General features: G+C 42.1%; 1 protein-coding gene across 1 annotated transcript in view; it reads left to right on the forward strand.

Annotated features, from left to right (window-relative positions):
- Positions 1–304: 304 nt before the first annotated feature.
- FBXW7 (F-box and WD repeat domain containing 7) overlaps positions 305–14,162 on the forward strand; it is a 200,447-nt gene continuing 186,589 nt past the window's right edge. The window contains exon 1 of the mRNA XM_050896720.1: positions 305–379. The gene's annotated coding sequence lies outside the window, so the exon portion shown is untranslated. The remainder of the gene's footprint in view (positions 380–14,162) is intronic.

The raw sequence follows: 14,162 nt of genomic DNA on the forward strand, positions 1-14,162 counted from the left end.
CCTCCCGGGCGGCGGCGGCGGCGGCGCGGGGACCGGCCCGGGGGACAGCGAGGGGCGGCGAGGCGGCGGCTCCATGTGAGAGGACGCGGCGGCGCACCTGAGCCGCCGGGACAGCCGCAGCCGGGGGGGTGGGGGGGGAGCGGGCCCGGGACCCGGCCCCGAGGACCACCTGCCCGCAGCCCGCCCGGGGGGGGGGGGGGCTGGACCCGCCTGCCCCCTTGAAGCCGCCCGGCCCCCGGCGGCAGCCCCGCGGCAGGGGGCAGCGGGCCCCCTCCCGCCGGGGGAGGGGGGCTCCGCCTCGCCGCCGGCATCGCCCCGCCGGCGGGAAGGCGTGCGCACCGCAAGCGGAGGGAAAGCCCAGCGGAGCCCGTCCCGAAAAGTGAGTGTGAGCGGGAGGAGCCGTCTGGGGAGGGGGGCTGGGTGCCCCGGGGCCGCCGGTGGAGCACGCGGGGGCCGGGCCGGGCCGGGCCGGGGGGCGCGGCGCCGCCGCCGCTTCCTATGCGGCTCACGTTGCCGGCTGCCGCACGGTCTGGTGCCTCGCGGGCGGACGGCCCCCGCCCGCCGCAGGCTGAGGAGACGGGGGGGGGGGCTCCGCCGCCGCGGCTCCCGGGAAGGGCTGAGGTCTCCTCCGCCACTTCTGCCGCCCCCTTTGTACCCGCCGTGGCGCGGGCCGGGAGCGCCGGCCCCTGCGAACAAAGGCGGCGGGCGGTTAAAGGGCTCGGGACCCCCTCCGTCCCCGCCCGTCAGAGCCGAGCGGAACCCCCGGGGCGGAAAGTTGTGCAAGGCTGGGAGCGAAGCGCACGGCCGCGGTGCTGTAGGCCGTGAGGTTTTCAAACACCACCCCCCGGTTTTGGGTTGTTTTTTTTTTTTTTCTTTAAGGGGTTGAGTAGCTCCTAATAGACCCTATGGCTGCCTCCTGCCTGCTCATTTACATAACACTTGGGTGGAAAATGCTGCTGTTATTGTCACGGGAAAGCGTTATCAAGGAGTTGCTTTTTCACGTAAAGCATTTTTTAATGCAGTTTAAAAGCCAGAAGTAGTGTTGGCTCTTCCTGTTTATCGGAGAAGTTGCTTCTTCACGAAGCACGAGCAAGTGCTCTTGCTCTCACTCCAAACCTCACTCTGAGGCTGGGGAACGAAGGATCTCGTTTGGGAATGGGATTCTGTTTGTTTGCTTGGGGTTTGTTTTGCTTTGCTTTTTAGCATTTCTGCAGCGTGCAGAATTTCCCTCTGAGCACAAACTACAGCAAAACTTAGATTGTTTTAACAGAGTATCTTAACTTGCTCTTAACTGAAGAAAACAACGCCACATTTTGTTAGTTGGGGAAGGAACATTTATGTCTGAGTGTTAAATTGTACTATTCAGGAGTTAAAATTTATACAACAGTTTGTTACATATGAAGAGGATGTACTAAAAAGTGAAGAGAGTAGGTTGAATGTCGTTTAATTGATGAGACAGTGTTCAGATATAGATCCAGAAATCGTAACTCTGTGCGAAAACTGTTGTCTGCATGAGTCCTCTCCACATCTCCCTGGAAGGAGTCTAGAAAGACTTTGAAGGGAAAGGTTGTAGGATTTGTCTGGTTCTTCATTAAAAGAAGAGTAAACAGCTTGTGAGCATCCTGTGGGTCAGTTGCTAGGGTCCTGCTCTTCTGTGTTTTCTTTACCAGATGGAATTGAAAGTAAAGAAAAATGTAGCAGAAGTGTGTAGTGGCTAAAGGTCTAAAATACATATGTGTGAACAGAAAGCCATCCTCCAGAGTTCCAGCAATGTGTGCTCACTCTGTGCTTTAGTTTGTTTGTGCTACGCATTTGAGAGTACGTACAGTCTGTTTCCCAACTGTGTACTTGTCTGTGCCACTGAGAAAGAGACAGCCTGTGAAAACTCAGGGGAAAACCTAGACATCAGTTCAAAGGTAGATGAGGCACCTGACGTTTCGCAGTTTCTTTTTGAGACCAAGTATGCTGACAGGTAAGAAAACTCTTTTTTTTAGACCAGAACATCTCTGTATCTTAAGCTTCTTGTCATTGCTGCTGTTTTAAAGAGGGGGTTAAAAGAAGTTGAACTCTCCATTCAGTTCACTCCTTGCTTTTCTTGGCCCCGGAACTAGGAGGTCAGGAAAGGAAGTTGCATTCTCTTCAGGCCATAGCGTTAAGGAGATGGTCAATGCTATGCCGTATGTAATATCTACAAGAGCTAAAAGGCACTATGTGCTTTTTTCGATATGGTGGTTACACTAGCTTTTATGTCACTTCCTGGTTCCAAACTTAAATCTGCCCTTTCCCACTCCGTCATCGTCTGGTTGTTAATGGCAGCCTGGTTCTGTCTCTTGGTGGCACTTACGCGTTCTTGTTGGTGTTCCAGGTTCATAAATATCTCAAGAAGATATATCACTTTACGTTATTAAAATTATTTTTGTCAGGGTTTAAGTTTTTCCTCCTATTGCAGCTTAGATCTAATCAATGTAGCTCCTTTGTTCAAGCTGAATAATTTACTATTACAGCGGTATCTGTTTGGAAACATAAGTGTTTATCAGAAAGTATGTGAATTTCATTTGCATTAACTGTTAGAGAAGCTTTTATAATAAGTAGCTTTTTAGTTTAGGGAAAGAAATAGTTTTTATCTTTAGACTCTTAGACTGACAAATTAACTTTACTTCCCCTCATTATGTACGCACGCAGTACTTTGCAAAAGTTTTGTTAATTACTTCAATGGAATTTGTTGTCTCTGAATCAGTAAAAGAAAGGAATGGTGTGTGATGATTTAGGCCTGGCAATGTTATTAAACAGAGAGGAATGCTATTCTTCTGTCTCTTTAAACTAAGTTAGTTAAGTATCTTTTGGTCAGCATGTTTTAAATTCAGGCTGTATTGGACAAACATGTTTAATCTTCTGGAACTCTTTCTGAAGAACACATGCTTGTTAACTGACCATATGTACATTACATTTGAAATAAAAGTAACATAAAGACCCTATCTGCAGAGCTGCTTCAGCCTTCTGTTATGTGGACTGTGTATATCAGGTAATTCTTGAAAGAGTTGATGAGGATTACACGTAATCGCTCTTGAAAATTCTCTTCCATGACAGAAAGTATTGTGATTTAGTGAATTTGTGGAAACTGATGGATGGTTCTGTACTGAAATGCTCCATGTATTCACAGGATAGACAAAATCTGTTTACCAGGATCACTTCTATGGACTTTAAAATAGTCTCTTGCAACAGCAAAGGCTACAAAGACTTCCAATATTTGTCTGATGAAGACCTAGAACCACGTAAGCGTAGAAGTTAACTTATTGTTAACAAACTTCTTGGTCTTGCTTTGTGGTGGTTACGGCCACTGGTTATTACACAGGCTGTTCTGGCTTAAATCAAAGGTCAGTTTAGCCCGGTATCCCATGTCTCAGTGGTCACCAGTAGATGTCTGTGAAAGACTGTAGGCAGCACTATGTGCTTACAAGTCCCTGTCCAAGAACACCCTTCCGGTCGCTATCAGTGTGTGCTTTCGGGCTGTGTCATTTCTGTGCATTTGGCAACCCTTAGTGGCTTCCTCTTGGGTGCATTTGGTGGCTTCAAGGGAAGAACGGGCAATTCACTGCTTAGTGACTCGTTTTGAATATACGAGTCGTCAGCTATATTGGATATCTTCTAATTCCTGTGTGAGGAGAGAGGAAGAATACTTGATCCCTGTCCACTCCTCACCTCTCACAGTTTTGCGTTCAATAGAAAATGAAACATGGTTCTCCAGCTTTCACTTTATATAGATTATGGGTGAAATAATAATAATTTTTTAGCTCCATTCTCTGATCAGCTGGAATCAGTAAATAAACATAACTGCTTGATAAGGCGCTTACTTAAATATTAAAGTACACATTTGCTTTTCTCCTTTGAGAACTTTGCATATGCAAGACATTTTTTGGCTGTAATGAATGCGAGAGGCGTTGCAGCTCACTTGTGAGGGAACATTTCTTGGGCAGGGAGAGGGAATGAGAGCAATTTTTCTGTTGTGATGTTGTGAATCCTGCCTAGTTCTTTCCACCAGTGGTTCTGATCAGCCACTCCAGTGTTCATCCTGTATCAATGCATACATTGCAGTTAAGCATTTTCTAATAGATCCTTGCCCTTTTTTTGTCAGTAATGTGGATGTGATTTATGTTTGTAAGCACTGCCACTTGCAGCCCATATTCCTAAAGTTTATGCTTTAAAAAGCCTGATAACTGGAGGGGGGGGGGGGAAGTTGTTTTGTTTTGTTTTTTCCCTGTATTTACTTCGAAATAGCAGATTTGTTTTCAGAGGCTGATGAAAGTAATTTACATATGGAAACATAATGCATGTATATTATATTATAATTTATTTTGTAAGGTCAAGTACTTCAAAGGTAAGGAATGTCAGAATAAAAAGGAACTACTGCATTCAATCTTGTTCGTGCTCATCGTGACAAAATCTACATCGTCATCTTTTCAAGACTGTTTGTCTTTGCAAAATAGACAGGTCTTTATTATTCAGTAGCTCTTCAATATTTTGTTTTCTCAGTATTCTCCGAAACAACTGCAGTTATTCTTACAAGGGTGAAACAATGTATTTTTTCCATAAGGTCGTGTTTCAACATACCAGCAGACATCTTTTCCCATTTGCTGGGGCAATTGAAGAAGTTACCATTGGCTAGACAATACAGCACCCACGGCTTGGCTGGTAAGAGGAGGTGTGTGAAATAGTCCTTATTGTCCAAAACTAGCTTGCTTAGCTCAGATAAGCTTTGCCTGCATCTTGAGCCAAGACGGTTGGCTTTGCGCTGGAGGACGAGGAGTGTTGGTGTGTGCTGTTTTGCTGGCACAATCCTGATGTGATGGTTTCAGCAGGTGCATGCTCACAAGTAGCTACAAGAGCAAGATTTGCTCTCAAACAGCTCTTTTTTTCCCCTCCTAAATCCCTCCAACATGATCAGTGGTGGCCATTGCAGTATGAACTAGTAAAGTTTGTGTAGTTTTTTGACCAACCATAAATAGGGCCCTAAAATGGTGAAGCATGGGATCTTTTAATTGTATGTGCTGTTTTCAGCTTTGGCTGTAATTTAGAGTTGTACCGGTACGATACATTTTGCAATGCTATTTACCTCAGATTGTATGTAAAAAAAGAAAAGCAATTTCCCTTTAATAGTCTCACAAAAGATTGAGAGTGCTGTTTGGATTTTGTAACCCAAATACATTGTTATGATACTGATTAACATTTCAGTGTGCCCTAGATATCATGTGGGCATGAGGCCATTGGGATATTGGAGGGGGAAAGTAATGTGTTTCTTGAAATCGCTTGATCTATGTTTCTGATTGGTCACACAAGATTGCTTTCTAGCAGCTACTCTCTCAGGGAAGCCTGTTGTATGTAGTGGATGGCTAAGCTGGCCTAGGTGAATTTAGTTTGTCTTGTGACCTGAAATTGGATGGCTGCTTATAGCAGAGGGACAACTCTGAGGTAGCTAAGGTTAAGTAATGCTTCCTGTTTAAAGACTGACTACTCTAAGTTGTCCAAAATGTGAATGTTTTGAAGTGCTTTCTTTCTTGAAAACCTTTCAGTAATGCGGATGGCGTGAGCTGCCTGTTGCTTCTCTGGAGAAGCAGCACTGAGCAGTCTATGAGCTCTTCAGCGCGGGCAGGCTGAGGTGAGGTGTACTCAGAGGGCAGAGCATTACTGCTGAAGCAACACTTTCTAAGCACAAGATTTGCCTCGTTACCAAGGCAGGAGAGTTGCCTGCAGGTGGAGCCGAGAGGTGTGTGCGTGCTGTGGTGAGACCTGGCCTCGTGGAGCTGGAGCTGTGGAGAAGAGGACATTGTGGGAGGAGGAGTTGCAATAGTTTCCTCTAAACTCTTCATAAACCTCAGTCAATTAGTCTTGCCACTGCAGTATCCCAGATTGTAATCACGGATTTGTTCTTTCCCTTCCCTGGTCCCCCTCTTTATGCATGGGTCTGTCTTTGAAAATTAGAAACCTGAACTGATTCTGGCATAATCATTATGCTTGTTCCTATGTTCCATTCTCCAGTTCCTCAACCTTTCGGTCTGATGTCAAAGCTTGTCATTCTCCCTCTTCAGCACTTCTTCCTTTAGAAATGTTGCTCTGGGTGGCTAGGAAGGTGGGAGGAGACCTTGACGTGATACAGGTTACCAGAGACTTCCCCTGTGTGTTCCCTTGCTGGGATTATCAAACAGCTTAAGGGTGGTGGTGGAGAGCTGACTGCACATGGAGTGTTGGGGGGTCTTTTTGATTGAAGTACTCCCGAACTTGTTAATGCAGAGTCAGGGTTACTCAGCTGTGGCTTTGTGTTGTTGTAGGTTGTGGTAATTGCTTTGAATTTCTGAAGGACAGGAACTGCAAACCCAGGGTGTGTGTTGTTGACAGTATCTGCTTAAGTCTGCCCTCTTGACTGGCGTAATGTCCTTACTGCACACATTGGCTCTGTGTTCTCACAGGTGCTGGTGAATACTTTTGGAGCGTGTGTTTTTCAGGGTAAAGTCTATCGTGTTTTCTTTAAGGTGAAACTTTACGTTTAGATCTACTGTAGCATGCAGGATCTGCCTACGCTCGTAGGGAGTTTGCCGTATTACAAACTGCATGTGAAAGGATATTGTTCTCTATGTAAAATATGTGATATGCTTTATAGGATAGAATGTGTATCCTTATATATCTGCAGGAATGAAAATAGTCACAATGTTTTCAGAAGTGAACAGGCTACTTCAGGACAAGCTACTTGTCTGACTAAATGACTGACAAGCCCAAAACACCACAAGCCAAAGCAGAAGACAAGGTTTCAAGCTTTTTTCCAACTTCCCTTTTTACGAGGGTAAGCTGTGCAGTGTGTTCCCTGGCGAGTGCAAGCCTTTCAGCATTGCAGCATAGTTCATGTTTGAGAAGTTATTCTTCTCTAGCTCTGAGCTAGTTAGCTCACTAGCTATTGCAGTAGCTGCAAAATGTAGCATTTCTTTGCTAGGCCTGACAATAGTGGGTACATGCTTCTGTTGACTTCTCCATTGCATAATAAGGCTGTTTTTAAAAAGAATATTTTCTTCGGTGTTCAAGGCCATAACCACTTAATGATAACCAAAACTACAACTTTGGATTCAAGCCTCTGAAGAAATGTTACTCATCTTTTGCGGCAAGTGTGGTCCCACGTAGCTTGGCATGGTTTTGAATCTGTGTTGAAGACAGGATGTCTACACCTTTGCTTTACCAAATGCTGTGTCTTTGCTAAGCAGTGTTACTTGTGGCCCTGAGCTCAGGTCGGGTGGTCAGTAAACCTGCAGTTTGCCAGAAGTGCCTACTTCTCTTGCTGTGTATATCTTGTAATTTTGTTTTAATTCATGCAATGATGCTTAAAGCAAGAGATCTTCTAGCACAATAGAAAAGGGCCCTGAAACTGCGATCCTGGAGATACATACCCTCGTCTAAGTTAGTTGTAATGTTTGTTTCTGAGTTCTGCTGTGGCGGTTTCGTCTGTTGTTGCCAGAGCTGATGTCTTCAGATCTGTGGCATTTCTGTGAGTGGGTGGATCACTGCAATGACAGGTAACTTTTTTTTCTTTACTGCAGAGTACAATAGTGACAGTTTTTATGGATCTTGAAGGCATCTTCAGCACCCTTTAAATCGTGCTAAGGCAAAGTTGCTGTGTATTTTTTTCTTTTTTTTTTTTTCCCCAGGAAACTTTTGACACTGTTTCTTTCTCCACATACCTAGATAGCAGGCCCTATTGCATATTCCAGCAAGATGGAAATTGAAATAATCAGTTTGTTTGGGGCACCGTGTTTGAGAATTGCTTTTCTCCTAACTTGCTACTTGTTGCAAGAGTCCTGAAGGAGGAAGACAATGATTCAACCTGCTACGTTTCCCCCCACCCCAGACTGCCCACCTGGTGCATGTTTACAATTCTCTGTGTAGCCAAGAGGAGGGCAGATGCACACCCTTGTGACAAGCCTCTGGTAGAAGGGGGCAGTTGTACCCCTCTGCTTTCGTGGCATGTTAGTTGTGTTATCTGTGGTGGGAGGTGGATTCTGACTGTGCTGTCTCCGGTCTGGTTCAGAGCTAGACTTAGCCACTGCTTAACTCCCAGCTGGCTGGACTTTGCCTTGCCCAGGACTTGCTCTGCACTACCAGCTGTGCGGCACGTGGTCCTGAAAGGCTGCCTCGTGTTCATGAAACATGGCAAGACTAGCATGCAGGCTTTGGTAGCCCCTTAGTAACACAGTAGTACTTCTAACTATGTTTTGACATTATGTGTCTTCAGGGAAGTGATAATATGTGTGAAATAGGTCCTACTGAGAATATCTTACGTGGGCTGTGATAGACAGGTGTCTGAACTTTACATTTTTCAGACCTATAATACAGAAGTGTGTTTGTGTTAACGACCCTGATTATCTCCATAATGGCAGTTTCTTAGCTTGTCTAGATGTTTAACTTAATTTTGAAAGTTTTACATACCTGAGAGTGCACTAAAACTAGGGTGGTTCTTAGACATGGCGTGCTGTAGCAAAACAACTTTGACATTCACAGTTATACTTGATTTGTTTCCAGGACATACTGTTTCTTCATTTCAGGTTTTGTATTGTATTCCTAGCTTTATAGCTTATTGCCATGGTAAATCTTGCAAATTGTTTTGTTGTTATTTGTCCTTTGAATACTGTTATGCTTGACTATTTTGAAATCAAGTAATTTGTGATACGCAACAGAAAAGAAGTGGGCTGATACTGAAATAACCAAGGGTCAAACTTCAGCTTGGCCATTACTGATGTTTGGCTGTGCCTGGCGGGAGCACTCGATAACACTCAGTATGACTCAGGAGCACAGGCAGGATTTTTTTGTTTGAAGGGTAGAGGTGGGTGGTGTCCCATGTCATGGGGTGGATGTGTGGCTGTCTAGTTAGGGGAGCTAGGTGCTGTGGTTGCTGCCTGCCTATGTAGGAGGTACGTACAGTCATCCCGCTCAGCTTGTGTGTTGTTTACACCAGCTGTGGGAACCTTTCAAAAGGGTGCTGGGAATGACTGGAAAAACAAAAGCTTCTTTGGTGGCACAAAAGAAATGTTAACGTTTTGGTCCGTCTTATTCCTATTGTTTGTTTACACTGCAGTGTGGTGGGAACAAATTGAATGCGTAGGTTAGGCATGACCTAGCAAAGATTAAAAAAGGGAAACTTCTTTCATAAAGTCTTTCAGAACTTTGCAAAGATTGAGGGTTCCTGAGATGTTACATTCACTTGTCCTTTATGGGGTTGTCATTTCATATTGCATTTGACCTGCTTAGTTGCTGCTGAAAGGAATGGTTCCAAACAGCTTCTCCCACCCCCAACCTGTGCTAGCTATTGGTTTAATCTGACTTTTTGGTAATTAATTTTGTGCTGTTGGTTTTCTACCATTTTAGTTCCCTGAATTTAAGTGAGAAGGGAACTAAAAATCAAATTGAATTGGCTCAGTGTGACACGGGATGTGCATTAGAGCTGGCACAGGGGATGCACAGCTGGTGGTGAATCCTTTGGGCACTGGCTGGCCATTAGATCAGCTTATCTGTGCCCTGAAACCTCACGGTTGAGGTTTGATGATCTGCTGAAGCTGGTGTGGAGTATGTGCTGCAACCAAAAGGGCTGATCTTGCTCCCCCCATCCGTTTTTGGCTTTTGTCGTTGTGCTGTCCACTTCTCAAATCCAGCTGGTTATGAACCAACATGAGTGCTAGTGCTGCCTGACCTCTTAGCCTTTTGGGTAAGGGGAGAGTGGGATTGCCCCTTTTAACAGCAAGACAAATTTAAATAATCTAAAAATGCTTATAATCCGTATACTAAACTGTATCATGCTGTAAACTATATGCATGACAAAAAACACCTTCAGCTACTACTGCCAATTCAACCTACAAAATTGAGCATGCACTTGATCTTCAAAGGTTTTTCCCTGAAGTTCTCTTCATATCACAGTCATAGCTGTGCCAATCTGGACAAACTAATCCTTTTATTCAGTAGAGCTACATTTAACACAGTGATCAAAGCTACAGTGTGCAGAAATATTAGTATTCAAATCTGTGAAACACAAGGGAAACAAATTGTTCTATGAGCAGCAGAGCTAACAAAACCTAGTTTCCTGTGGATTTGTATCCTCTGTCTGCTGCTGTATCCCACCACTGCAGTAACAGAGTCCTCATTACTGTCCTGTTATCTTCTGTGACCTCCCTTATCACAATATGTTCAGATCCTGCAGCCTGACTACTATGCTACTCCCCACATAACCTACCACGCTTTTTTTAGTTTGCTAAAAAGGGCTAAAGGCAGCATGTGCTGTGACTGTTGCAGAGCTATATGTATGCTTGCTGGCTGGTGCCAAAGAGGAAAAAAAAAAAATCGTATTCAAGAATTCTACTGATTGTAGAGCTGAGAGTTAAACTTTTGTGCTGTTCTCTCTGCCTGTTAGTTGCCATCTCCAGAAAAGAATTAGGACTTCATTATAGGACACATGTATCTTTTTGTCTTTCTTTTCAGAATCACTTTTTGGAAAGGTGGGTAGTGCCACTGAAAAGTGTCATGTATAAAACTTCTACTAGTTCACTATTCTTCAAGATCAGTCTTAATTGTTGTTACAGCTGCTTATGCTATTTAATAAAACATGTAATCCTTTTTAAAAGTGCGTTAGGTTTGTAGTTTAAGTGACTTTTTTTTTTTTTTTAACCAAGTTTGGGGATCTGAGCAATTGTTGTATGGAAATGTGTTGTCTCGTATTAATCATGAATTTCATAGTAATGTCTTATGTTATTTGTGATGTTTTAACCCCGTAGTTTAGTTGAATATATTCTTGTTATAAAACTCCAGTTGAACTCAAAGTTCTTAGGTTTTTTTCTATACCTTTTCCTGTGTGTTACTCTGCATCTCTCAGTTGCAGTTAACATACCTGATCTTTCTGATGCTTTTTGGCATCCCCTTTAAGATGACTGTTGTCAACTTTCATCTTTTTTGAAACTGTTTTAGTTTAATTAGCATTTCAAACCATTTTTTACATTGTGTGCCTACTTGGAATGCTGTATTCAGTTTGTAATGTACCAATTGTAATATTCTCCAAAACACTTTATAGACTTTTTTTTTTAACTGAATATCATTCTTCAATGGACTATCCAGAGTGAACGTGTCTCTTTCTGAATTCGTTGTTAAAATCCAGAAAGTTGGTGAGTAGAATATTCACCTTGACATGCAATACCTTATCAATTGTTCCTTTTGTCTGTCATATATTTCCCTTTTTATCTAGCTTGGTTAGACTATCTGAAGTTCTTACAGTTCCTTCTCTTGTCTTAACCTTAATAATTTTCATGTGAGTGAGTTTTGCCACTTTTTGCTTTCTGGACCATTAGGGAATATGTGAAGTAGTTCTAGTACAGAACCCTGGCCTTCTGCTGTTAACCCTTTTCTGCAAGTTAGACCACTTACTGCTTTTTCTTTTGATGCTTTGTTGCTGGCATCTAAACCCAAATAATGTTTTCCCCTAACACCAAGATTAATTTTACCTAATGGCCTCTTGAGACTTTGGGGGAGGCTTTTTGAAAGTCAGTTTTTCAGCAATTTCTCCTTAGTTCATTGTTGTCATTATAAAATTCTACTAGCCTAAAAAAGTGTAGTTTCCTTTCCAGAAACCATGCTGTGTATATTCTCTGATATCAACCTGTGTATATTTTACAATAGTATTCTCTAAACAATTGTTTCAGCTAGCTTGCTGATGCGTGAAAGGCTTGTTTGTTACATGCTAAATCATGTTTACTGGCTCTTTTAAATGTAGGTAAGTACTGTGTTTTCTCACATTCTAATATTAGATATTTTTAGTAGGAGGTTAATATAATTTTTTAATATTTACAAATTAGTTTTTTTCCTCTCGCTCCTCTGACATAACCCAGTTCTGATTTCTGCTAATAAAATGAGAAAATACAAAAGTATCAGATTTTCTCCAAATGAGGTGTTAATGATTTAGGTTTGTTAGCTCTCTTCCACTCCCCCAAATTGCGTAGTGGAGTCCTGGCAGCTGAGAAACGCCTGTGCTCGGGTAGTCTTTCTTAGACTTTGAATTTAGGATCTAGGAGGTCTTGAATTCAGATGACAGAAACACTGCGAGATGTGCAGTGAAGAGGGAACAAACAGGAGTATAGAGGTCTCCCTAATTAGTGAACAGGCTGATGCCTGTGACTTTGTTCTTCCATCTATTTTTTGTATCCCTTTTCAGGAAGGAAAACAACCTGCAAACCCAACCCAAAATGAGTCTTTGCTTTTCATGTCACTTGCCTCTGGCATAGTCCCTTGAAATTGGGCTCTTTGGTCCAAAAGAGACCATTTTTCAGGTGCCAGTTCTTAGGTACTTAAGTAATTTTTGCTGAAACAGTGCACATCTGTCAGAAGACAGATATTTCTTCACTAACTGCTTCATTTTTTTTATTGAAAAGGAGAGGTGCTGTTTGGGCACCAGTGCTTACTAGTGTTTCAGGATTGAAGTCAACCCTAGGAGTCGCAACTGCAACCGAAGTTTAGGCTATAGGGGGGATGTTTACTGAAGAATTGCTTGATCCTGTGGAAATGACGGGTACTAAAGTAAGGATGAGGAATTCTCACCTGTGTCTCCAGGAAATGGCAATTCCTGTATAGCTGTTCCTGTGGCCATCTTTTGACATGGTTAGAACATCAGCTTAGCAACTCTTAAGTTTCAGTGTCTTGACGATATGGGTTGTAAAAAAATAATAATAAAGAAACACTAGGATCTTTCTGAAATGATAAACAGCAAGTTTCCTATGTTAGTATTACAACTGTTGCAACCAGGCAAAGCAAACAAAAATTCAGCTTTTGTAATTGAAGTTCTTTTGATCTGCTGTGTTGATAGTGCATTGTCAACTTCCATTTTTTAATTATCATTGTATATATGAGTACTTTTGTGAAGAGAAGTAAATTTAGTGCTTATTGGTTTTCTGTAAACCTCTAAAGCCTTTATTTAACTGGGTGATTTCTAGAAGATAAATGTGTAAGAAACAGATTCGGCAAGCTATATCTTGAGGTCTTATTAAGGTGTTAATGGCTTGTAACTTAAGGTGTTTCTTTAAAAGCTGATTTTAAATAATGACCATAGATTGATTTTTTTTTTTTTTTTTTTTTTTTTTTGGTCAAACTGACAAAGACAAAATTTGTCAAAGACAAATCTGAAGACACTTGTGATGCATTTTAACTCAGTGTTTAATTTTCTGTTGCTACTACTGATAGGCTATCATATCAGTTCTTGTGGAGTACAGGTGAAGATAGATAAATGAAATCCAGGTCTGATCCTGCAGTCATTGGAGCATACACTTAAATTTGGTCATAAGAATACTTGTAGAAAGCTAAGTGTCTTCGTAAACGTTTGTTGCATCAGTAGCTACCAATATAAATTTGTCAGACTTCCTAGTGATGTACTTTTGTTGCCTCAGAATAAAACTGATTGTCGGTTTTTCGTTGATAACACAATCTAAAAAGTACTGGGAACTTTTCATTAGTCTAAGCTTGCATTTATTTATTAGGAAGAGCAAGAAGTTAATCTCTGAAGAGCAGGATTTTTCAAGTACGCTTAAGTCATTTAGGAACATAAATTCCATTGACTTTGTACTGTGAGAGGAGAAGAATTGAACTGAAGCAGATGATTAATTTTGGCAGTGAAGCAAACTGAAATGTGCAGTTGATCACAAATATCAGGCAGCATATTGTGTTATGGAGATCTCATTCTTGTATGAATCTTCATAAGCCTAAATGAACATCTGACTGTAAAATTGTTGAAGGACTTGGTCAGGTATGGGCAGGGAGAATTAGCAAAATGTGAATTCAGAACTTAATTAGGAAAGCATTATGTTTAAACTTATTTTTAATCGCTGTTTAGAAGTGAAGTTTACTTGCTCTCAAGGAGGATATAGGAAAAGCGTTGTCTTTAGAATCAGTGTCTTTGCAATAGTTATTGTACCGCTATCTTCTCTGCCAGCACACATCAGTGGCACAATAGTAGGCAAAAGACTCCAAAGTCCAAGAAAAGCTTTAAGTGAAAACCTTAGAAGATCGTTGAAACTTTACAATTAAGTAAGATTACCTGTCCACTTTTGCTATGAAATGGGATGGTAGTTTGTTTGCTTCTTGACTACTCATTGATTAACTAT

The sequence above is a fragment of the Gymnogyps californianus genome, chromosome 4 (genome assembly GCF_018139145.2).
Source record: "Gymnogyps californianus isolate 813 chromosome 4, ASM1813914v2, whole genome shotgun sequence".
In the NCBI taxonomy this organism is placed as follows: Eukaryota; Metazoa; Chordata; class Aves; order Accipitriformes; family Cathartidae; genus Gymnogyps; species Gymnogyps californianus.